A 23,966-nucleotide genomic window follows, 5' to 3' on the forward strand; every position below is an offset into this window, starting at 1 on the left:
TATAGGGGCCAGCAATAAATTATATCCTGGCCCATGTAGGAATCCCTAGACCCATCTATTGGTCATTTCCCCAGCCCCAAATGTGGAATGGAAATATACATTCATGGTGGTTGTTACAACCCCCTCACTTTGGCCTATGGTATAAGAGCTATCACAGTGATGAAGGCCACGTGAGAAGCCTCTGACACCACCCTCCCATTCTGGCCAAGGAAACTAAATAAAAAATAATATTTTGGCCAGGGAGAATGGCAGAGGTGAGTATCAGCCTTAAAACCTAAAGTGCACAGAGTTGTGGGATCTATCCTTTTCCCATTTAATTCATTAATCTGACTCCTGAATAGCAGATGGATCCTGGAATATGATAGTAAACAATTGTAAACTCAAGGAAGTAGTAGCCTCGATTGCGTCTGCTGACTGATGTGTTATCCTTGCTAAACACAACCCCCAGAACTAGATTGATCAACAAAATCTCAAAATTTTTCTAAAATATAAACTTATGCATAAAAGCAAGATACTAAATGATATGACCGTGTGAAGATTTTAGACACACAAGACAATATTATATACTATTTATTGCTGGACAAAACTATAACAAAGATATAAAAATGTGAATTGGATCACCAAACAGATCACAATGGCAGTTTCTGAGGAAGGGAGGAAAAGAATAAATACATAAGGGAAGAATGAATACATAAGGGCTTCTGAAAGGACTTTCATGTTTTAAGCGGTATAGTGTATCTTTTATTTTTGAAAAACAATTTGAAGCAGAGATAACAAAATTTTGTCATATGTTAGTTCTGGGTGGTGGGCATATTAGGTTATAGGTTATAGCTATAGTTAGGTTATAACTTCCCAGATATTATACATTTTTCTGAGCTTAAAGAAATTGCAATACAGTATGATCAGCTTTCTGATAGATGTGTGAAGGGATGCAGAGTTCTCATGATAGAGCAAGTGATCCTTGTCTCTGGAGTATCAAGAGAGAAGCAGTCCATCAGTGTTCCAGACTCAGGGAGCGTTGAAGCCAAGCAAATCCTCCAAGACCAGAATAGTGGGACCGTTTTGGTGCACGCAGAGTAGCCATTGGGTCTTCCCCACTCGTTCAGTGGGTAAAGAATCCGCCTGCGATGCAGGAAACACAGGAGACACGCATTCAGTTCCTGGGTTGGGGAGATCCTTTGGAGAAGGAAATGGCGACCCACTCCAGTGTTCTTGCCTGAAGACTCCCATGGACAGAGGAGCCTGTCTGGCTATGGTCCAAAGTATCACATATGACTGAGTGACTACACACAGAGCAGAAGCTGTGAGAAAAACGGTGGTGACTGAGGCTGGGTAGTCCAAAAGGAACAGCCTGGGCTGAGCCTCAAACACCCACATAGAAGCTCGAGATCCAAGTTAACCTGGGATCTTCCAGGAACTTCAGCCCCGATCCAGGGACTTCACATAGACACACAGGAGACTCCATGTAGAAGAATAAACACTAAATCGTGCAAAGTGTGGCCACATCTGGCCCAGGTCATGCATTTTTCTGGATCTGATGTCCTATAATAAAGACACCAAATAACATACTTTCTTGACATAATGAACCACTTTAGGCCATGACCCTGTAATCAGGCCAAGCTGGGTTCATATTTGTGCTCCACCATCCACCACCCACCTGGCCTTGAACAATACACTGACCTCCCTGAGCCTCAGTTTCCTCATCTGTCAACTAGGGATGACAATAGTCCTTCCTGTAGGGTGTCTGGGTAGATGCAGTGAGGTGGTCCTTACAGGTGCGCTGGGCGCAGTGGGCACAGAGCAAGCCCTCCATGGGTGTCAACCTCCACGTCACTGGGAAGGACCCACCCAGAGCCTCCGGCCAGGTATCCTTCCCCAGAAAAAGTCACTCTGCCTTTGGAACTAGTGAGGAAAGGAGCCATTCATAGGCCGTCCCCAAATTCCTCACTCCTCACACAGGAGGGGATGAAAGCGTTCCTTAATTGGTACCACAAAGACTTTTCCACGGAGAAAGAAATAGAACAGCTAAATTAAAGGCAGGCTTCTCCACAGGAGGGGCAGCTGGCCTGGAGTCAGAGCCCAGCAGCTGAGCCCTTTTCCTGGGCGGGGGGTGGGGGGTGGGGCAGGGTGGAGCGAGTGCTATCTGGAGCCCACCCAAACTCGCCAAAGCGCCCCCATGTCTGGGATCTGATGGGCACCCCTGGGTGGGCTGTAATGCCATTGTTGCATGGTCATACCTCCAGCCACAGCTTGGCCTGGCTGGTTCACTGTGATGGGACCCCAGAGAATAAGAGAGCATCTCGGAGAGTCCAGTCCAGCAGGTGGGCTGAGCTACACCTGAGGAAGCTAGAACCCCAGCCAGGCCCACTAAGGCACTGGGAGGAGGAAGGCCTTCAGCACACCAAGGTGAAAGCAAGTACCATTTGGAGACCCACTGAGCAGTCTCCTGGTGCATGGCTGGGTCTCGTGAATTGACTCTAGCCTAAGAAAGAACCGGGGGACCCAAAGACAGGTATAGACTTCAAGATGATCAGGAGCCCAGTGTTAGAGCTAGAGAAGCATTCAATCATCCATTTACCATGCATTCATTTGTCAAGAAGCATTTGGGAGGCCCATGACATGGGCTTCCCAGGTGGCACTAGTAGTAAAGAACCAGCCTGCCAATGCAGGAGAAGTAAGAGATGCAGGTTCAATCCCTGGGTCAGGAATATCCTCTGGAGGATGGCATGGCAGCCCACTCCAGTATCCTTGCTTGGAGAATCCCAGGGATAGAGGAGCCTGGTGAGCTACAGTCCATGGGATCGCAAAGAGTCAGACACGACTAAAGTGACTTAGCACTCATGGACGACCTGCCCCAGGGCCCAGAGACTCAACTGTGACATGAGTTGGCCTCCAGGAGGTCTCAGTGAAATAATGCATTGTACCTGACTTGCACGCATGTTGTTGTGGGACTATGTCACCCCATCCACTCCCATCTCAGGCCACCTCTGCCCCTGGGCCTGGTGAGGATCTATGGCAGATGGTCCCAGATAGGGGGAGGATAGGCCTCCAGGAACCAAAGTCAGGCAGATTTCAGACCAAATCCTCGCCTTACAGAATGGTAATCCTAAGTCTCAAGTCCTCCCTTGGCTCCTAATGAAATCACTGAATCAGGCAAGGATTATCAATTGATTTGTTAAAACTTTTAGGTGAACAGTGGATACATAAGTGGACATTTGAATAATGCAAAGAAAGACCCCACAGATTTCTTTATGACTTAGGAGGAAAGAAACAGAACTGGAAGGGTTAAGCCCACCTTGATCCAAGAGTCAGTCCTGCACCAACAATACCTGAAAGTGAAGTTCTCAGTCGTGTCCAGCTCTTTGCAACCCTGTGGACTATAGCCCGCCAGGCTCCTCCGTCCATGGGATTCTCCAGGCAAGAATACTGGAGTGGGTTACCATTTCCTTTGCAAGGGGATCTTCCCAACCCAGGGATTGAACTTGGGTCTCCTGCATTTCAGGCAGAATCTTTACCATCTGAGCCACCAGAGAAGCACCAGCAATAGGACCACCACAAATCATGTTCTCCTCAAGTGATACAGGGGGATGCTCTCAGCATTTCTCATGATGTGTTCCAGCCAACAAATGTTTTCCTGGGACCATCGAACTTCAGATTTGACATCCAGGTCACAAGATGTACAGTGGATAAGGGAACAAGCTAAATGGTACCTAAGGGAAGCCACCACCCTAGTCCAGAGAGCAGAATCTTCTGCCAGATGATAGAGCCACTGTCTTCAACCAGCCGCAGTAAAGAGCACTGAGATGGATGGAAAGCAGTGGAATGGACACGTGCCTAGAGAACTGAAAGGTCCTAGACAAGACCCTGCTTTGGACAAACCAGCTAAAACACATTGCTAAGACAACCGCTCCCCTCACTGAATATGGGCCGGGTATAAGATGATATTCAGAAATAATTATTTTAAGTTGGATTGTGTTGTTTTACCTCAATGGGAAATGCTCTGATTTTTTTAAAGATGCACACTTGAATATCAAAATAATTCCAGAATGTTCGGAGTTGCTTGTCGTAGACAGAATTCCAAGATGGCTCCCAAGATTCCAATCTCTTAGAATTCCTGTATGGAGTGTAACTTTAATGGGATATTACTCCTGTGATTAGGTTATGTTATGTGACAAAGGTGAAGAGATTTTCCAGCTGTCCCTAATCACCTGATTTTAATCAAAGGCGAGATTATCCTGGGTGGGCCTGACCTAATTGGGTGAGCACTTTACAGTCAGAGGTCAGAGATGGAAGAAGTCAGATTTTAAGCAGCAGCAGATGTACCCCTGTTGGCCTTGAAGAAGCAAACTGCAATGTTGTGGAGGGGGTCATGTGGCAAGGAACAGACAGTGACCCCTAAGAGCTAAGAACTTCAGTCCAACAACCACAAGGAACTGAATTCTGCCAACAATTCTATACACTTACTAGAGAATCCTGAGGTAAAGATGAGACCCAGCCTTAGCAGACACCTTAGTTCCAGCCAGATGAGACTGGTTGCAGAGGACCCCACTAATCCCTGCCTTGGACACCTAACCTTTAGAAACTGTGAGATAATATATTTGTGCTGTTTTAAGCCATTAAGTTTATGGCAATTCGTGGTGTAGCCATCAAAAACTAATACACTTATTTATTCATATTTACCAAAAGCCAGAATTTTCCATCAACCAGAGACTAGATAAACAAACTGTGAAACATTTACAAAATGGAATAACACTCAGCAATAAGAAGAAATGGACTACTGATATAGGTAACAACTTGGATGACTCCCAAAAACATTATATTGCCCAAAAGAAGCGAGACACAAAAGATTGTGAGTTTATATGTATATTCCATGATTCCCTTTACGTGATATTTAACAGCAGGCAAAAACTAATCTATAGCAATAGAAATCAGAACTATAGCTCCCTGTGTGTGGGAAAGGAGAAGATTCATTGAAGAGGGGAATCATGAACTTTCTGGGGTAATGAAAATATTTTATATCTTCATTAGGATATAGATTTTATGTGAATATTACTCATTTGTGAAAACTCATCAAACTAAATATTAATACTTATATCATACATTTTGGGACTTCTCTAATGGACATGAGTTTGCATGAACTTCGGGAGTTGGTGATGGACAAGGAGGCCTGGCATGCTGCGGTTCATGGGCTTGCAAAGAGTTGGACACAACTGAGCAACTGAACTGAACTGAACTGAACTGGTGGTCCATGTTTCCAACACTGGGGGTGTGGGTCTGATCCTTGGTCGGGGAATGAAGATCCCACATGTGGAGGCAGGGAACAAAAAAAATAATCGTATGCTTTACTGTATGTAAATTATTCCTCAAGGCCTCCTTGGCAGCTCAATGGTAAAGAATCCGCCTACCAAGCAGAAGACACAAGAGACGTGGGTTCAGTCCCTAGGTCGCAAGGATCCCCTGGAGAAAGAAATGGCAAACCCACTCCAGTATTCTTGCCTGGGAAATCCCGTGGACAGAAAAGCCTGGTGGGATACAGTCCATGGGGTCGCAAAAGAGTCAGACTTGACCGGGTGACAAAAAAAAAACAACAATAAATTATTCCTCAACTTTAAAATAATAATTCTCCCTTAGGTGTTTAGAGGTTTGCAGATGGTTCTTCCTGAATCTGGGGACAAGAGAGCATTGGGTGGAGGGGATAATTCTTCAATATGCTCACACTCACGTTTGCACACACATGCAAACACACACACAGATGGCGGCATTCCAGGCTGAGTCAGGTTCCCCTTTGGCCTTTGCCTCATTTAATGTGGAGAAGGCAGCTGCCTTCCAGCTCCCAGGTCACTGCTCTGTGTGTCCGCCTGTCAAGATAAGAAGGCCAAGGCAGATGCTGCTAATTACCTGGCCTTTCAAGTGGTCCTGGGGCCTCACATCTGGCTCCATCTCCAGCATCCAGCTTGAGCCAATAAAAGCCAAATAAAATCACAAAGGGCTAATTTGGTGGCCAGGGCTCTGACAGACTGCACATGACGAGGGGTGGGGGCAGGAGAAAGACGTGGGAGGGAGCGGGCGCAGGATAGAAGCCTCGCCGACCAGGGCAGAGAAGGTGAAAATGCCATCCTCTCCCTGTGGCAAACTGCTTCTGCTCTGGCTGAGCCCGGAGCACATCCCGGGCGTATTTTGCAACTTGAATTTAACTTGTTTCCCTGAGCACCCAGGGAGGCAGGCACCACCTTCCATGCCAACCGTCAGCCAGAGTCAGAGCCACCTTGGGAGGTTCCTGCCAGATGGCAGGTGTGGAGACGCCAAATGTGCACCCCAGATTTCCAGTGGTCCTGCTTCCCATGGGGGCCAAGTTGTACCCCCAAAAGGTTTGTGGGAGAAGAACCTATCCCAAATGTTGGCGGGGGGAGAACTACCCCAGGAACCATTTGGGACTGAGCAGAATGGACAGTCATATAACATTTGAGGGACTTTTTTTTTTAACAATTCTATTTATTTATTGCATTTTTGTCTGTGCGTGGTCTTTGTTGCTGTGCAAGCTTTTCTCTCGTTGTAGTGAGCAGGGCTTCGCATTGCAGTAGCTTCTCTTGTTGCAGAGCACGGGCCTTAGAGCAGAGGCTCAGGAGTGGTGGGACTTGGGCTTAGTTGCTCCATGGCATGTGGGATCTTCCCAGATCAGGGATTGAACCCACGTCTCTCGCACTGGCAGGCAGATTCTTTACCACCGAGCCACCAGCAAAGCCCTTTGAGGGACTTTTGAAAAGCCCTCATCCTTCTGCCCTGTCACTTTGTCTGAAATCCCACCATTGGTGCTTTAGTCACTAAGTCGTGTCTGACTCTTGTGATCCCATGGACTGTAGCCTGCTAGGCTCTGCTGTCCATGGGATTTTCCTGGCAACAATACTGGAATGGTTTGCCATTTCCTTCTCCAATCCCACCATTAAAGAGAGGCATTTCCTTGAGTTACAAAGGCCTTTGGGTGCATGCGTGTGTGTGCAGTTGCTTTAGTCATGTCCAACTCTTTGCGACTGCATGGACTGCAGCCCACCAGGCTCCTCTCCTCTCTCCATGGGATTCTCCAGGCAAGAATACTGGAGTGGGTTGCCATGTCCTCCTCCAGAAGATATTCCTGGCCCAGGGATCGAACCCACATCTCCTGCGTTGGCAGGTGCCTTTTTTTTACCATTAAGCTACCTGGAAAGCCCCATAAAGTCTTTTAGATCTCCTTTCTCCTTTCTTTATTAAAATGCAAGTACTGGGGAGATGTCACCCTTTAAATCTCATATCTAGGGGAGTAACATCCTTAAGTCTTGGAGGAGAAAGGCATTAGGTGGAGAAGGAAGAGTGGTGAGATCTCACAAAGATGGGCCTCAGTTTCCCCATCTGAGACCTTGGAACCAGACGACCTCTCAGATTAAAGCAAAAAAAGGTGAGCCTACCCTTCCCACATCTTATCTCTGCCTCCTCCATCAAAGACTGCAAACCAGCAGCCCTGCAAGCCGGATTCAGCCAGCGGACATGTTTGGTTTGGCCTGCAGAGTGTTTGAAGAGAATTGGGTCCAACATTTAAAAATGGACAGATTTCACATTTTTGAAATGCCAAATGTTCTGCTTCTTGAGGGAAACGGGAAAATCTGAGGGCACTGGGCTCACATCCCCACATGGCAACAATTGCTCTACGCCAAGGCCAGCTGCCCCGTGTAGTAGGACCAGCCGATTCCTGCTTGCCACAGTCCTCACCACCCCAGAGTGTTCGCCCCCAGCTCTCTTGGCTCATTTCCTTGCCTTGCCTTGCCTGACAATTGCAGATATCCGAAGCAGCAAGCCCATTCTGGACGAGCCTGGCTGGCAGCCCCTCACAGCACAGTGGACAAGTGACCCCCAGCCCCGTGCTATCCACGGGCTCTATCACAAGCACCGTTCGGCTCCCTCTTTGGAAAGCTGGAATAGAACTGGGGAGAGCGTGATGCTGAGAGCCCTTTGAAGGCGATGCCGTGGGATTATTTTGCTGAACATGAAAAGCCCAAGGCAGCAGGGCCACTGATGTGTTTTTGAAAATTCCAGCAAATTAAAAAAATGTGTGTGCAGGATTCAATTGGGGGCCAGGGCCTGGCTTTCATGAAAGCATAAATTGTTGGCCAAGACAAAGCAGCAGATTAACTTTTACAGAATATGTTTCTCTCCAGGATGCGGCTCCCACGAGCAGGCTCCTCGTCTCTGTGACGAGTGATGCCGCTTCAGCCTTTATCTGCAGCCAGTCAAGCTGCCGAGGCCAGCGGCAAGCCTGTAGTAGAACTTTAAATGGCTCGGCAGCAAATGTCAGAACTGTTTGATCTGCTTTTAGAAAATCACCTTTCAAGGCACTGGAAGATACTTGACACTTTGCAAAGAGATTAGAAACTTTTCAGCTGACTTGGAAAAAGGGCCCAGGCAGGTTTGATTCCAGTGGAAGCAGGAGGAGACCCCAGTGGTGCCCGGGGCCAGTAAGCCTGAAGCCCGTGGCTTCACTTTCAAGGGGAGAGCCAGCTCCCAGCATGGCCTCAGCTCCCAGAACCTGCCCTTGGCCTCTGGGATGATCCCCCAGAGCTAGCCTTTCTACACTCTCAGGGAGAGGAGATGGCTAGCAGACAGGGTTGATGTTCAAAGTAACAACTGGGAAGCTGTGGATCTCAGGATTCAGCAGACTGCCAATAGCCTACCCTGCTGTCCCAGCCCACCAGCTGGTTTGGAGGGCACAGATAGACATGCAGAACTCGGGGCAGGGCCTGGACTGGCTGATCAGAAGGAAACTGGATCAGTCAACGCAAGTACTAAAGACATGCTGAGAGGGGTCATGCAACTGTCACCAATGCCTGCTCTTCCTTCCCCAGGCTCTCATGACTGTCCTTCCCTATCATACCCACTGTCCCTCCACTGCCCTGAATCTGCACTAGCAACCTCTAGCATTACTGCAACTGCTTTGCAACTGATCCCCGCCCTCTGCCCTCCTTCACCCTGTGCAAGGCCACCAGCTGGATTTTCCTAAAGTTTTCTGCTGCTCTTAACTCACCTACTAGGCCAAACTCCTGGCATGCGAACTTCCATAGTCTTGCCCTAATCATAGCGACTACTGCGGCTTGCTATATTTCAGTCATACGTCAGAGGTTCTGCATGCTTTAACTAATTTAATGCCAGCTCTTTCTTACTGGCCTCATTTTACAGCTGGGAAAATTGAGGCTTCAAGATTAATTGGTTTGGGGATTTCCCAGTGGCTATTCACGGGGTCGCAAAGAGTCGGACACAACTGAGCAACTGAACTGAACTGAACTGAACTGAAGACTTCGTGCTCCCAATGCAGAGGGTCTAGGTTCAATCCCTGTTCAGGGAACTAGATCCCACAAACTGCTGCTAAAAGACCCCACAGGCTGCAACTAAGAGTTCACATGCCACAACTAAAAGATTTCATGTGCTTCAACTGAGACCAGCACAGCCAAATAAAGAACCAAAAATAATATATTTTTTTAAAAGATCATTGGTTTACTTGAGGTCACAGAGCTGATAAGTGGGACTCAGACTTGGGTCTAAAACCATGCACAGTACCAGCAGGCCATCGTCATGATTCCTCTTCTCAGAAAACATTTCCAGAAAAGCCCCATCTTCTAAAATCATGGCAGGGCCTTCCGTGGTGGTCTAGAGGTTAAAAATCTGCTGCCCAAGACAGGAGACACATATTAGATTCCTGGCCAGGGAACTAAGAGCTCACATGTCGCAGGGCAACTGAGCCTGCAAGTCACAAGTACTGAGCCCCCACATGGCAGCCAGAGCACCCTAACTGGAGAAAATGAAGAGCCTACATGCCGCAACTGGGACCAGCCTAGCCAAAAATAAATGAATAAATATTTTAAAAAGTAAACTTAAATAAGATCATGGTGAAGATCGGTAAAATCTCTAGTCTGCACTCACACACCCCCAGTGAGCCATCTCCACACTGAGTTGTTGTTCAGTCACTAAGTGGTGTCCAACTCTTTGCAACTCCATGAACTGCAGCGGTCCAGGCTTCCCCGTCCTTCACTCTCTCTCAGAGTTTGCTCAACTTCATATCCATTGAGTCAGTGAAGCTATTTAACCATCTCATCCTCTGCCACCCCCTTCTCCTTTGCCTTCAATATTTCCCATCATCAGGGTCTTTTCCCATGAGCTGGTTGTGTCCATCAGGTGGCCAAAGTACTGGAGCTTCAGCTTCAGCATCAGTCCTTCCAATGAATATTCAGGGTTGATTTCCATTAGGATTGACTGGTTTGGTCTCTTTGATATCCAAGGGACTCTCAAGAGTCTTCTCCAGCACCACAATTCCAAAACATCAATTCTTCAGTGCTTAGCGTTTTTTATGGTCCAACTCTCACATCCGTACATGACTACTTGAAAAACCAAAGCTTTGACTGTACCGACCTTTGTTGGCAAAGTAATGTCTTTGCTTTTTAATACACTGTCTAGGTTGAAACTAAAAAAAAAAAGAAAAACAACGTTATGACAGCTAGGGAAGTGCTTAGCAAGCAGTCTGCTAAATTTTAATAAGAAAATGTATAACATTTCTTACCTGTGCATCATCCCCCATTCTCCAGCTCAGTGGCAGCCATGTGGATAACTGCCTGCATTTTTGGTGTGGCTTGCTGGATGGGGCTGGAGGACAATATAGAACTCACTCTCAAAAAGTTGTAGTGGTGTGTTTCCTAGTTCCCCATAGGACGAACACAAACCTGATCTTTGTTTTGTCCCCCTCAGGATGGAGTGACTTTCCATGTGGCATCTGTAGAAAGCATTACACTACCTCTAACTACCTGGGTGGACACACAAGCAAGTAGTTGACAGATGTATAAGTCTGGGAAGAAAGAGGCTAAGGGGAAAGATTCTTGGGGCAATGAGGGTTTCAAAGGACTACCACATATACCAGAGAATCTGGAGTGCAACATGCATGCCAAGGGCTGGATACTCAGAAAAGATCCAATAGGACTGTGGGCTTCCACCTTTGGCTGATCTTTGGCATCTGTACAAGCTGGAGGTGAAAGCTGAGACAGAACTGTATATACCTGGCTTAGCATTAAAAGAGGAATCCAGCTTGTTACAAAGTTTGAAATAGAACATTTTATTAGAGCCTTATGCTGTATGTCTTCCATTCTGTTTTTTGTCTCCTTATGTTTTGGGCATGTGCAGATAGGCACTGGCAACCCACTCCAGTACTCTTGCCTAGAAAATCCCATGGATGGAGGAGCCTGCTATGCTGCAGTCCATGGGGTCGCTAAGGGTCGGACACGACTGAGCGACTTCACTTTCACTTTTCACTTTCACACATTGGAGAAGGAAATGGCAACCCACTCCAGTGTTCTTGCCTGGAGAATCCCAGGGATTGGGGAGCCTGGTAGGCTTCCGTCTATGGGGTCACACAGAGTCGGACATGACTGAAGTGACTTAGCAGCAGCAGCAGCATTAAAAGAGGAATCCAGCTTAGAGCTAATTTGCAAAGACCAGAAGAGTATATTTCTTCTTTTTGGCTCTTGGCGTTTAAGGAAATCTCTCAGACCACTGACTAACCACTGAGCTAAAGGAACAGAGACTTCAGTGACCACACATAACAAGGAACACAGTATTTGCAAAACATACTTTGGAAAAGTCATTAAGCCAAATATCACTCCAGCCCTCAAAATCAGTAACAGGAGACTTCTCTGGTTGACCAACGGTTAAGAATCTGCCTCCCAATGCAGGGGAGGTAAGTTAGATCCTCATCGGAGAACTGAGACCCCACATGCCACCAGGCAAGTACTGAACCTGCTCACCACAACTAGAGGGACCACACACAGCAACCACTGAGCCCGTGTGCCCTGGAGCCTGTGTGTCACAACCAGAGGGAAGCCCATGCACTGCAACAAAGAGCATGCATGTCACAACAAAAGCTCCCACACGCCGCAGTGAAGATCCCCCCTGCCGCAGGTAAGACCCAACACAGCTAAAACTAAATAAATAATTTTTTTTAAATCAACAACAGCAGTCCCTGGGGGAGAATCCGATTTCAAGAGTTACTGTATTATATTATTGCCAAAGTATTGGATCTTCAGCATCAGTCCTTCCAATGAATATTCAGGATTGATTTCCTTTAGGATTGACTGGCTTGATCTTCTTCCTGTCCAAAGGACTCTCAAGAGTCTTCTCCAGCACCACAGTTCAAAAACATCAATTCTTCAGTGCTCAGTCTTCTTTACAGTCCAGCTCTCACATCCAGACGTGACTACTGGAAAAACCAGAGCTTTAGCTAGACAGACCTTTGTCAGCAAAGTAATGTCTCTACTTTTTAATATGCCATCTAGGTCTGTCATAGCTTTCCTTCCAAGGAGCAAATGCCTTTTAATTTCATGGCTGCAGTAGCCCAAGAAAAGAAAATCTGTCACTGCTTCCACTTTTCCCCTTCTGTTTGCCATGAAATGATGAAACTGGAGGCCATGATCTTAGTTTTTGGAATGTTGAGTAAAACCAGGTTTTTCACTCTCCTCTTTCACCCTTAAGAGGCTTTTTAGTTCTTCACTTTCTGCCATTAGGGTGGTATCATCTGCTTTTATGAGATTGTTGATATTTCTCCCAACAATCTTGATTCCAGCTCAGTGGGCATTTCACATGATATACTATGCATATAAGTTAAATAAGCAGGGTGACAATATACAGCCTTGTCGTACTCCTTTCCAAATTTTGAACCAGTCAGTTGTTCTATGTCCAGTTCTAGCTGTTGCTTCTTGACCCACATACAGGTTCCTCAGGAGACAGGTAAGATGGTCTGGTATTCCCATCTCTTTAAGAATTTTCCACAGTTTGTTGTGATCCACACAGTCAAAGGCTTTAGAATTTCTTTGTAAATATATATAAAAGAGAGAATAGAAAAACAATTGAGAAAATCAACTACACAAAACGTTCGTTATTTGAAATGATCAACAAAATTGATAAATTTAACTTATGTGACTAAGGAAAAAAGAAAGAAAACTCATGTAAGTCAGAACTGGCAGTGGGGCCATTACTACCTACTTTATAGAAATAAAGCAGATTAAAACAGAATACTATGAACAATTAAGTGACAGCAAATTGAATACTCTAGATGAAAGAGATAAACCCTAGAAACACACAAACTGCCAAAACTCACTTAAAAAGAAATACAAAATTTGAGCAGACCTATAACAAGTAAGGAGATTGAATTAGTAATCAAAATATCTCAACAAAGAAAACCCCAGGACCAAACAGCTTCACTAGTCAATTCAGTTAAACATTTAAAGAAGAATTAACACTAATTCTTTTCAAAGTTTTCCCAAAATTTGAAGAGGAAGAAATACTTCCTGCTTATTCTATGAGGCCAGAATTACTCCAATACCAGACAAAGACAGTATAAGAAAACTTCAAGCCAAAATGGAAAAAAAAAAAGGGGGGTGGACAGAGAAAACTTCAGGCCAATATCTCTATGTATATAGACGCAAAATCCTAAACAAAATGCTAACTAAATTCAGCAGCATATTAAAAGGATTACACACCATAAACAAGGAAGATTTGTCTCTGGAATGCACAGATGGTTCAACACAAGAAAATCTATTAATTAAATGGTACTGCTGCTACTGCTAAGTCACTTCAGTTGTGTCCGACTTTGTGTGACCCCATAGACGGCAGCCCACCAGGCTCTGCCATCCCCGGGATTCTCCAGGCAAGAACACTGGTGTGGGTTGCCATTTCCTTCTCCAATGCATGAAACTGAAGTCGCTCAGTTGTGTCCGACTAGTAGTGACCCCATGGACTGTAGCCCACCAGGCTTCTCTGTCTATGGGATTTTCTAGGCAAGAGTACTGGAGTGGTTTGCCATTAATGTAATAGATTACATTAATAGAAAACATATCACCTCAAGTGATGCAGGAAAAATATTTGCAAAATACAACATCCTTTGGATAAAATAGAACTTCCTCATCATGATAAAGACTATAATATGAAAAGCCCACAGCTAATATCTTATTCAATAGTGAAATACTAAAAGATTTTTCCTTAAGATCAGGAACAAGACAAGAAGTCTGTTTTTATCATTTCTGTGCAACATGATATTGGAAGTTCTAGCCAGAGCAAGTAGGCCAGAAAAAGAATCAAAGGACATCCAAGTTGGAAAGGAAGAAATAAAATTATCTCTATTCACAGATAACGTGATCTTATATTTAGAAAACCCAAAAGAATCCATATGGGAAAAAAAGTTAGCGCTAATAAACAAATTCAGCACAGTTGTAGGATATAAAATCAACATACAAACATTAGTGTATTTCTATACACTAGCAATAAACAATCAAAAATTAATAAAATCATTCTATTTACAATAGCAACTAAAGTTAACCAGTGAAGTGAGAGATTTACACAGTGAATATGACAAAATATTGCTCAAAGAATAAAAGTGATCTAATAAATGGAAAGACATGCTGTGTTTATGGATTAGGAGACAATATTGTTAAGATGGCAATAATTAATTTATAGATTTAATTAATTAATTTATAGATTTAATGTAATCTCTATCAAAATCCTAGCAGTGTTTTTTGCAGAAATAGAAAAAGTCATCCTAAAATTCATATGGAATTTCAAGGGACTCTAAATAATCAAAAGAATCTTGAAAAAGAACAAAGTTGGAGAATTGGCTCTTCACAATTTCAAAACATACTATAGCTTCAGTAATCAAAACAGTATGGTACTGACATAAGGATCAATATATAGATCAATGGATAGAATAGGGAGATGATAAATAAAGCCTTACATGTGTAGTCAACAGAGTTATAATGATAGTGCCAAGACCATTCATGGGAAAAAAGACAATCCTTTCAACAAATGGTGCTAGGGAAACTGTATGTCGACCATGCAAAGGAATGAAGTTGGATGAACCTTTACCTTATACCATATACAAAACTTAACTCAAAGTGAATCAAAGACCTAAATTTAAGAGCTAAAATTATAAAAGCTATTAGAATGAAGCACAGGAGAAAATGTTCACAGCTTTGAATTTGGCAATGGTTTCTTGAGCATGACACTAAAAGCACAGGTCACAAAAGAAAAAATAGATTAAATGGACTTCATCAAATTTTAAATTGTGTGCATTGAAAGATACTATCAAGAGAGTGGAGGAAGAAATGACACAAAACTCAATAAGAAAACAATAACCAAATTCAAAAACAAGCAAAAGACTTGACATTTCTCCAAAGATATACATACGATCAATAGAACGCGAAAAGATGCTCAGCGATACTAGTCTTTAGGAAAATACAAATCAAAACCAAATACCACCTCAAACCCACCTGCTGCTGCTGCTAAGTTGCTTCAGTCGTGTCCGATTCTGTGCAACCCCATAGATGGCAGCCCATCAGGATCCCCCGTCCCTGGGATTCTCCAGGCAAGAACACTGGAGTGGGTTCCCATTTCCTTCTCCAATGCACGCAAGTGAAAAGTGAAAGTGAAGTTGCTCAGTCGTGTCCAACTCTTAGTGACCCCATGGACTGCAGCCCACCAGGCTCCTCCATCCATGGGATTTTCCAGGCAAGAGTACTGGAGTGGGGTGCCATTGCCTTCTCCCTCAAACCCACCAGGATGGCTATTTTTTGAAATTCATTTAAAAAAGAGGAGACAACAAGTATTGGTGAGGATGCAGAGAAAATTCTCACATGTTGCTGTGGAAATGTAAAATGGTGCCTCGAAAAGTTATACATAGAATTACTGTATAATCCAGCATTTCTGCTTCTAGATATATATACAAGGTAATTGAAAACAGAGAGTCAAACAGATAGTTGTACATCAACATTCATAGCAGTAATGCTGTTAATATCCTCAAAGTGGAAATAATCCAATAATAATCAACTGATGAATAAACAAAATGAAATCTATTCATATAATGGAATATTATTCAGCCAAAAGGGAATGAAATTCTGATACATGCTACCGAGTGAACAAAACTTGAAAACATTATGCTAAGTAGAATAAGAAGGCAAAAAAGGACAAATATTGTTTGATTCCACTTAAATGAGGTATCAAGAATAAGCAAATTCACAGAGACAGAACAGACAGAGGTTACCAGTGATTGGGGCAGGGCTTAGAGGAGAAATGGAGAGTTATTGCTCAACGGGTACAAAGTTTCTGTCTGAAACGATGAAAAAGTTCAGAAAATAGACACCGATGATGATTGCACAACACTGTGAATGCATTATTGTCCTCTGGAGTGTACATTTTTAAAAGGTTATAATGGTAAATTTATGTTATATATATACATATATCACAATTTTAAAAAATTAAGTTAATTCAAAAAAAGAAAAAGAGAGAGAAATCAAGAGATTCCCGGATAGGCAAATGACGAGGGAGTTTGTCACTAGGAGACCAGACCTGCAAGAAATGCTTAAGGCCGTCCTTTGCACTGAAATGAATGGATGCTAGTCAGTAATACAAATCCACTTGATAAAATAAAGAATCTCAGTAAATATAATTATGGAAGTAAATATAAAAGCCAGTGTTATTGTATTTTTTGTTTCTAACTCCTCTTTGTTTCCTATCTGATTTAAAATATAAAGGTATAAAACAACAATTAAAATCTAAGTTAATAGGCATGTATGTATAAAGATCATAATTTGACAGTAATAACAAAAAACATATTTTTGTATAGAAAGAGAGGTTTTGTATGCTACTGAAGTTAGGCTGAAATCAATTCAAACTAAATTGTTATAAATTTAGGATATTAATTGTAAACCTCATGGTAAACACAGGGGTAAATACTTACAGCCTTGTATTTGTCAGTGGAGTCTTAGATATGACACCAAATGCCCAGGCAACAAAAGAATACAATAGATATTTGAATTTCATCAAATTTTAAAATGTTTGTGCCTCAGTGGATACTATCAGGAGAGTGAAAAGACAGCCCACAAAATGGGGAGACATTATTTGCAAGTTGTATATTTGAGGGAAGGTTAATATCAAGTATATATAAAGAAAGCTTGTAATTCAACGACAAAAAAGAAAGCAACCCATCTCAAAGGGAGGGGCTTCCAGTTCAAGATGGTGGAGTAGAAGGACGTGTGCTCATCTCCTCCTGCAGTAGCACCAAAATTGCAACTAGCTGTTGAACAACCATGACAGGAGGACTCTGGAACCCGCCAAAAAAATAACCCCATATTCAAAGACAAAGAAGAAGCCACAGCGAGATGGTAGAAGGGGAGTGATCACAGTAAAATCAAATCCCATACCTGCCAGGTGGGTGACCCACAGCCAGGAGGACAATAATACCAAAAAAGTTCTCACACTGTCGTGAAGGTTCTCAACCCCACATCAGGCTTCCCAGCCTGGGGACCCGACAAAGGGACTGGGAATCCCCAGGGACTCCAGCCTTGAGGGCCAGTGGGATTTGATTATAGGCCTTCCAGAGGACTGAGGGAAGAGAGATTCCCAGTCTTGAAGGGCACAAACAAAATTTTGCATGCACCACGACCCAGAGGGGAGGAGCAGTGACCCCTCAGGGAACTGAACTAAAACTCCCTGCTAGTGTTGCAGGGCCTCCTGTGGAGGTGGGGGTTGGCAGGGGCTCACCACAGGGATGGAGGCACTGCACGGTCCCCCTTGGCGTAAACTCTCCTGGATTTCACCATTAGCCCTATCATAGAGCCACTAGACCCCAGGGCTGGTCACCTCAGGCCAAGCAACTACCAGGAAGGGACTGCAACCCCACCCTGGGATTGCACCCCTGGATTGATAATTGCAATCCAAAATCAGCAAATAACTGGATTAAAGCTTTACTGAGCAAGGCCCTGCCCACCAGTCCCTCCCATCCAGACGCTCTCCCACAAGTCTCTTAGCCTTATCCATCAGAGGGCAGACAGAAGAAGCAAGAAGAAGCACAATCTCACAGAAGCTAAAACATAAACCATATCACAGAAGGTTAATCACAACGGAAAAGCAGAAAGTTATGTCCCAGATGAAGGGACAAGATAAAATCCCAGAAAAACAACTAAATAAAGTAGAGATAGGCAACCTTCTAGAAAAAGAATTCAGAATAATGATAGTAAGGATGATGCAGGGTCTTGGGAAAAGAATGGAGGCAAAGACTGAGAAGAGGCAAGAAATGTTTACCAAAGACCTAGAAGAGGTAAAGAACAAACAAACAGAGGTGAATAATAGACCAGAAGGAATCAATAGCAGAAGAACTAAGACAGAAGAACAGGTAAATGACCCAGAGGACAGAATGGTGGAAATCACTGCCGCACAACAGAATATAGAAAAAAGAACAAAAAGAAATGAAGACAGCCCAAGAGACCTCTGGGACAACATTAAATGCACCAGCATTCACATTATAGGAGTCCCAGAAGGAGAAGGGAGAGACAAAGGACCTGAGAAAATATTTGAAGAGATAATAGTTGAAAACTTTCTGAACATGGGAAAGGAAATGGTCAACCAAGTTCAGGAAGCACAGAGAGTCCCAGGAAGGACAGAGAAGGAACACACGGAGACACATAGTAACCAAACTGACAAAAATTAAAGACAGATAAAACATTAAAAGCAACAAATGAAAAACCACAAATAACACACAAGGGAACTCCCAACAGGCTATCTGCTGATTTCTCAACAGAAACACTACAAGCCAGAAGGCTGCTGCTGCTGCTGCTAAGTTGCATCAGTTGTGTCCGACTCTGTGCGACCCCATAGACGGCAGCCCACCAGGGTCCTCTGTCCCTGGGATTCTCCAGGCAAGAATACTGGCATGGGTTGCCATTTCCTTCTCCAATGCATGCATGCATGCCAAGTCACTCCAGTCATGTCCGACTCTGTGCAACCCCATGGACAGCAGCCCACCAGGCTCCTCTGTCTATGGGATTCTTTAGGCAAGAATACTGGAGTAGGTTGCCATTTCCTTCTCCACAAGCCAGAAGGGAATGGCATGATATATTTAAAGTGATGAAAGCGAAGAACCTACAACCAAGAATACTATACCCAGCAATACTCCTTCAGATTTGATGGAGAAATCAAAAGCTTTCCAGACAAGCAAAAGTTAAGAAAATTCAGCACCGTGAAACCAACTTTGCAACAAACGCTAAAGAAACTTCTCTAGGCAGGAAATACAAGAGAAGGAAAATACCTACAGAAAATCAATCCATAACAATTAAGAAAACATAATAGGATCATCTGCCACTCCAGTGTTCTTGCCTGGAGAACCCCAGGGAAGGGGGAGCCTGGTGGGCTTCCGTCTATGGGGTCACACAGAGTCGGACACGACTGAAGTGCTAAGTTGCTAAGTCGCTTCAGTCGTGTCCGACTCTGTGCAACCCCATAGACAGCAGCCTACCAGGCTCCTCCATCCATGGGATTTTCCAGGCAAGAGTACTGGAGTGGGTTGCCATCATACATATCAATAATTACCTTAAATGTAAATGGATTAAATGCACCATCCAAAAGACATAGTCTGGCTGGGTGGATGAAAACATGTGCATGTATGCACTTCCACTTATCGAAATTCAGCTTGACCCCCCCAAATTGTATGTAATTATTTTCTGTTGTTAAGTTAATCATGTTCCCAATATGGCTTGCAATTGTAATTATCTTTTATTTTGTTGTCTGGCTATTGATTGTGAAAACTGATAAACATCTTTTACTCTTGTGATTATGTAACTATTACTCACTAACTGAAAAATAATAGAACTTTATATCAGCAAAATTAGGATCTAAGAGAAAAACCTATAATCGCTTTTTTAAATCGAGATGCATATCAGAATTATCTCAAAATTTTTTGAAAAATACAAATGCTCAGGTATTGATTTTTTCCTCCAGAGCTCCAGACATGTTTCTAATGAGCAGTTACATTTAAAAACAACTGGACTGTATGACGATCTTTTATCTAGTTTGTTTCACTTTTTCTATTTCACATTCAGTGCTCCCATTTCATTTAATGTGTGTTCTCCAATTTCCCCATCTCTCCTTTCTTTTTTAATGTTCTTTCTCAAGCCTTTATCAAGTGCAGTAGAAAAGCTTTCGTACACACACATATATATAAATATGTATAACATATATATTTTAGAAAATTTATGAATTTTTGCCTAACTAAAAAAATTATGACATTTTGATTCTATCTGTTTGACTTAGTATGAATAGAATGCGAGATTTCTAATTAAAAGGTGCATATGCAACAAGCAACATAGGTTTACTGTACAGCATGGGGAACTATGGTCAATATCTTGTAATAACCTATGATGGAAAATAATTTCAAGAATAATATATTTGCTTAAAAAAATCATATATTTGCATTTGAATAACTGAATCACCTTGCTGTGCACCTGAAACACTGTAAGTCAACTATGCTTCAATAAAATATATGTTTTTTAAAAAATGGACAAATGGCTTGAACAGACATTTTCCCAAAGAAGATATACAAATGGCCAATAAGTACATAAAAAGATTTCAACATCACTAGTCATTAGGGAAATGCAAATCAAAACCACATTGAGATAGTGCTTCACACCCACCAGGAGAGTTACATTTTTTAAAAAATAAATAAAATAGCAAGTGTTGGGGAGGATTTGGAGAAATTAGAACCCTCAAACTTTGCTGCTGGGAATGTAAAACAGTTCAGTCACTGTGGATAACAGTTTGGCAGCTCTTCAAAAATTAAACATAGAATCACCATATGATTGACCAGTTTCACTCCTAGATATAAACTGAAAAGAACTGAAAACAGGAACTCAAACAAATACTTGTCCATTCATGTCCATAGCAGTATTATTCACAATAGCCTAAGGGTATAAATAACCCACATAAAGGCCCATTGACAGTTGAATGGGTGAACAAATTATGGTATATACATACAATATTATTCAGACATAAAAAGGAAGCACTGACGCATAGCCCAACATGAATGAACCTTGGAAGTACCGTGAAAAGTGACAGTAGCCAGACATAAAAGGGCACATATAGTGTGATTCCATTTATATGAAATATCCAGACTAGGTAAAGCTATAGAGGCAGAAAGCTAATGGTCATTTCTAGGAACAGTGGGAAAGAGAGAATATGAAGTTGTTGATTAAGGGATACAGAGTTTCCACCTGGGAAGATGAAAAAGCTTTGCAGAGGGATGGTGATGGTGGCTGTTCTACAGAGAATGAACTAATGTTACTCAAATGTTCACCTTAATATGTTATGTAAGTTGCACTAAAAAAGAAAAAAAAAAAACTCTAAGAGACAAATTTTTGGTATTCTTTATTTACTGGTGAGAAATCTAATCCCCCAGGAGGCAAATCACTTGTTCAAGGTTACACAGGCCTTTCTTAGCAGCCAAGATCAAGAATCACAGCTTCTGAATCTAAGGGCAAGCCATGGCTGCCCCAACCTCAGGGGAGGTGACCCTAAAATCAGGAGAATGGGGGAGAGTGAGACACAATTTGTAGACTCCACCTACATTTTACAGGACTGGTGAGTTGTTGGTTTTGAGGTTTTGTAAAAAAGATTTTCCATGGGCACACTTACCTTCCCAAGAGCACATGTGTGTTTCTTGTGCAGGAGCCAAAGTATTGGATGAATTTCATAAACCTAGCCATAAACCCCTGCAATGGCTCCCATAAGAGCTGGTGGGCCACCAGCATGGGGGAATCTCATGCACTGTGGCAAAATCACCCCCAGACCCCACCACCCACGTCTCCCTGAGGTTATCGTCACTGTGGGGGCTGTAAAGTCAGCATTTTATAGCATTAGCCCCTTTTTCTCCTCTACTTTAGTCACTGCCCTATATTTTTGCTATTTGTGACCAGACTATTAAGAGGTTTAAAAGTTTTCATATCCACTGGAATATTTTTAAGTTTTTTGAAGACATGTTTGAAATATACAAAAAATAAAGTAGCAAAATGAACATCCCAAAAAATTCCTCCGATTTAACATATTTGCTTCACCCCAATTTTTTTTTTTTTTTGGCTGAACCATTTGAAAGTAAATCGCAGGCATCATGACAGTAATACTTGAACATGCATTGTCAAACGTGCATTAGGTTCAGTCCCTGGGTCAAGAAGATCCCCTGGAGAAGGAAATGGCAACCCACTCCAGTATTCTTGCCTGGAAAATCTCATGGACAGAGGAGCCTGTTGGGCTTTGGTCCATGGGGTCACAAAGAGTCAGACACGACTGAGTGACTAACACGCACACACACAAACAAGAATAATTTCCCATAGTACCATTATCTGTCTAACAAAACCAACAACAATTCATGGGATTTTCCAGGCAAGAGTACAGGAGTTGAGTTGCCATTTCCTTCCCCACAATAATTCCATAGTATCTAATAACTAATATAGTATCTAAGTCAATAGTATTTAATAACTAGTCCATATCCAAATCTTCATTTGTTCCAAAAATGTCTTTTATGGTTGTTTAAACTGGGACCCTTCAAAGACCATACTTGAATTTGATTGTTATATCTCTCGGGTCTTTTTCAGTCTAAAACAACCCCCTTAATCTTGTCTTTTTCCTCTACCGTGACACTGACTTTGTTAAAGATTGTTGTGGTTGTTCAGTCACTAAGTCATGTCTAAATTTTTGGAACCCCATGGACTGCAGCACACCAGGCTTCCCTGTCCTTCACTATCTCTTGGAGTTTGCTCAAATCCATCAGTGATACTATCTAACTGTCACATCCTCAGCCACCCTCTTCTCCTTTTGCCTTCAGTCTTTCCCAGCATCAGGATCTTTTCCGATAAGTCGTCTCTTCACCTCAGGTGGCCAAAGTATTGGAGCTTTAGTTTCATTATCAGTCCTTCCAATGAATATTCAGGGTTGATTTCTTTTAGGATTGACTGGTTTGATCTTCTTTCAGTCCAAGGGACTCTCAAGAGTCTTCTCCATCACCACAATTCGAAGGCATCGGTTCTTCAGCACTCATTCTTCTTTATGGTCCAACTCTCACATCTGTACACAACTACTGGAAAAACCATAGCTTTGACGATGTGGACCTTTGCAGGCAAAGTAATTTCTCTGCTTTTAAATATGGTTTCTTTCCAAGGAGCAAGAGTCTTTCAATTTCATGGCAGCAGTCACTAGCCACAGTGATTTTGAAGCCCAAGAAAATAAAATCTGTCACTGCTTAAACTCTTTATCTTAAGGAATATGGCACACTCTGTATTTGTCTATCTGATTGTTCCCTTGTGGTGTCATTAATTTGTCCTCTGTTCTCTATTACATCAGAGTTAGAGCTAAAGAGTTAGTGGGCATTCCCTGGTGGTCCAGTGGTTGGGACACTATGCGTCCACTGCAGGAAGCACAGTTTGATCTCAGGTTGGGGAACTAAGATCCCACATGTCCAGCCATGCAGTCAGGAAAAAAATATAAAAAGAGTTGACTAGAGGCTGGTTCAACATCATTGGCAGGAACTCTTCTTCAAAGGTGAAGCTCTGTGTTTCACTGTAACGTCCCATTAGGAGGAACAACAGAACTCCCAGATTAGTGATGTTCAATTTGATTCCAGGGTAAAGTGGCAACAGACAGATCCTCCCTTTATACAATTACATATTTCCTTTTGCAAGTAGATTCAAGGGTTGGTACCCTGATACTGTGCAAAAATTCAGTTCTCGGTCAACTTACCTAATGCTTCCAACACCCACTGACAATGCTTGCCTAAATCAATTATTTCATTGATAGTTACAAAATGGCCATTTTCTATTTTCTAATTGTCTCATTCCTCCCTTTATTAGCCAGCATTGTTCCATAAAAAGTAGTTTTCCCTCCTCAACTGGAGCTATTTGGCCACACTGAAACGCAGTTCCTAAAGAAGAAGCAAGATAAATGCTCAAACAGAGTAAGTAGTCCTGACAGAAAGTTTAGAAACAATGGTGTGACACCAGCAGTGGCTCAGTGGGCAGAGCCAGAGCCAGACCTGGCCCTGTAGAGGGTGGGGGAGCGAGTGGTGCACCCAAGACCCACTAGCACCCCTCATGTGT

The sequence above is a fragment of the Moschus berezovskii genome, chromosome 22, assembly GCF_049115385.1.
Source record: "Moschus berezovskii isolate FMDL1 chromosome 22, NW_MosBer_1.0, whole genome shotgun sequence".
NCBI classification, from domain to species: domain Eukaryota; kingdom Metazoa; phylum Chordata; class Mammalia; order Artiodactyla; family Moschidae; genus Moschus; species Moschus berezovskii.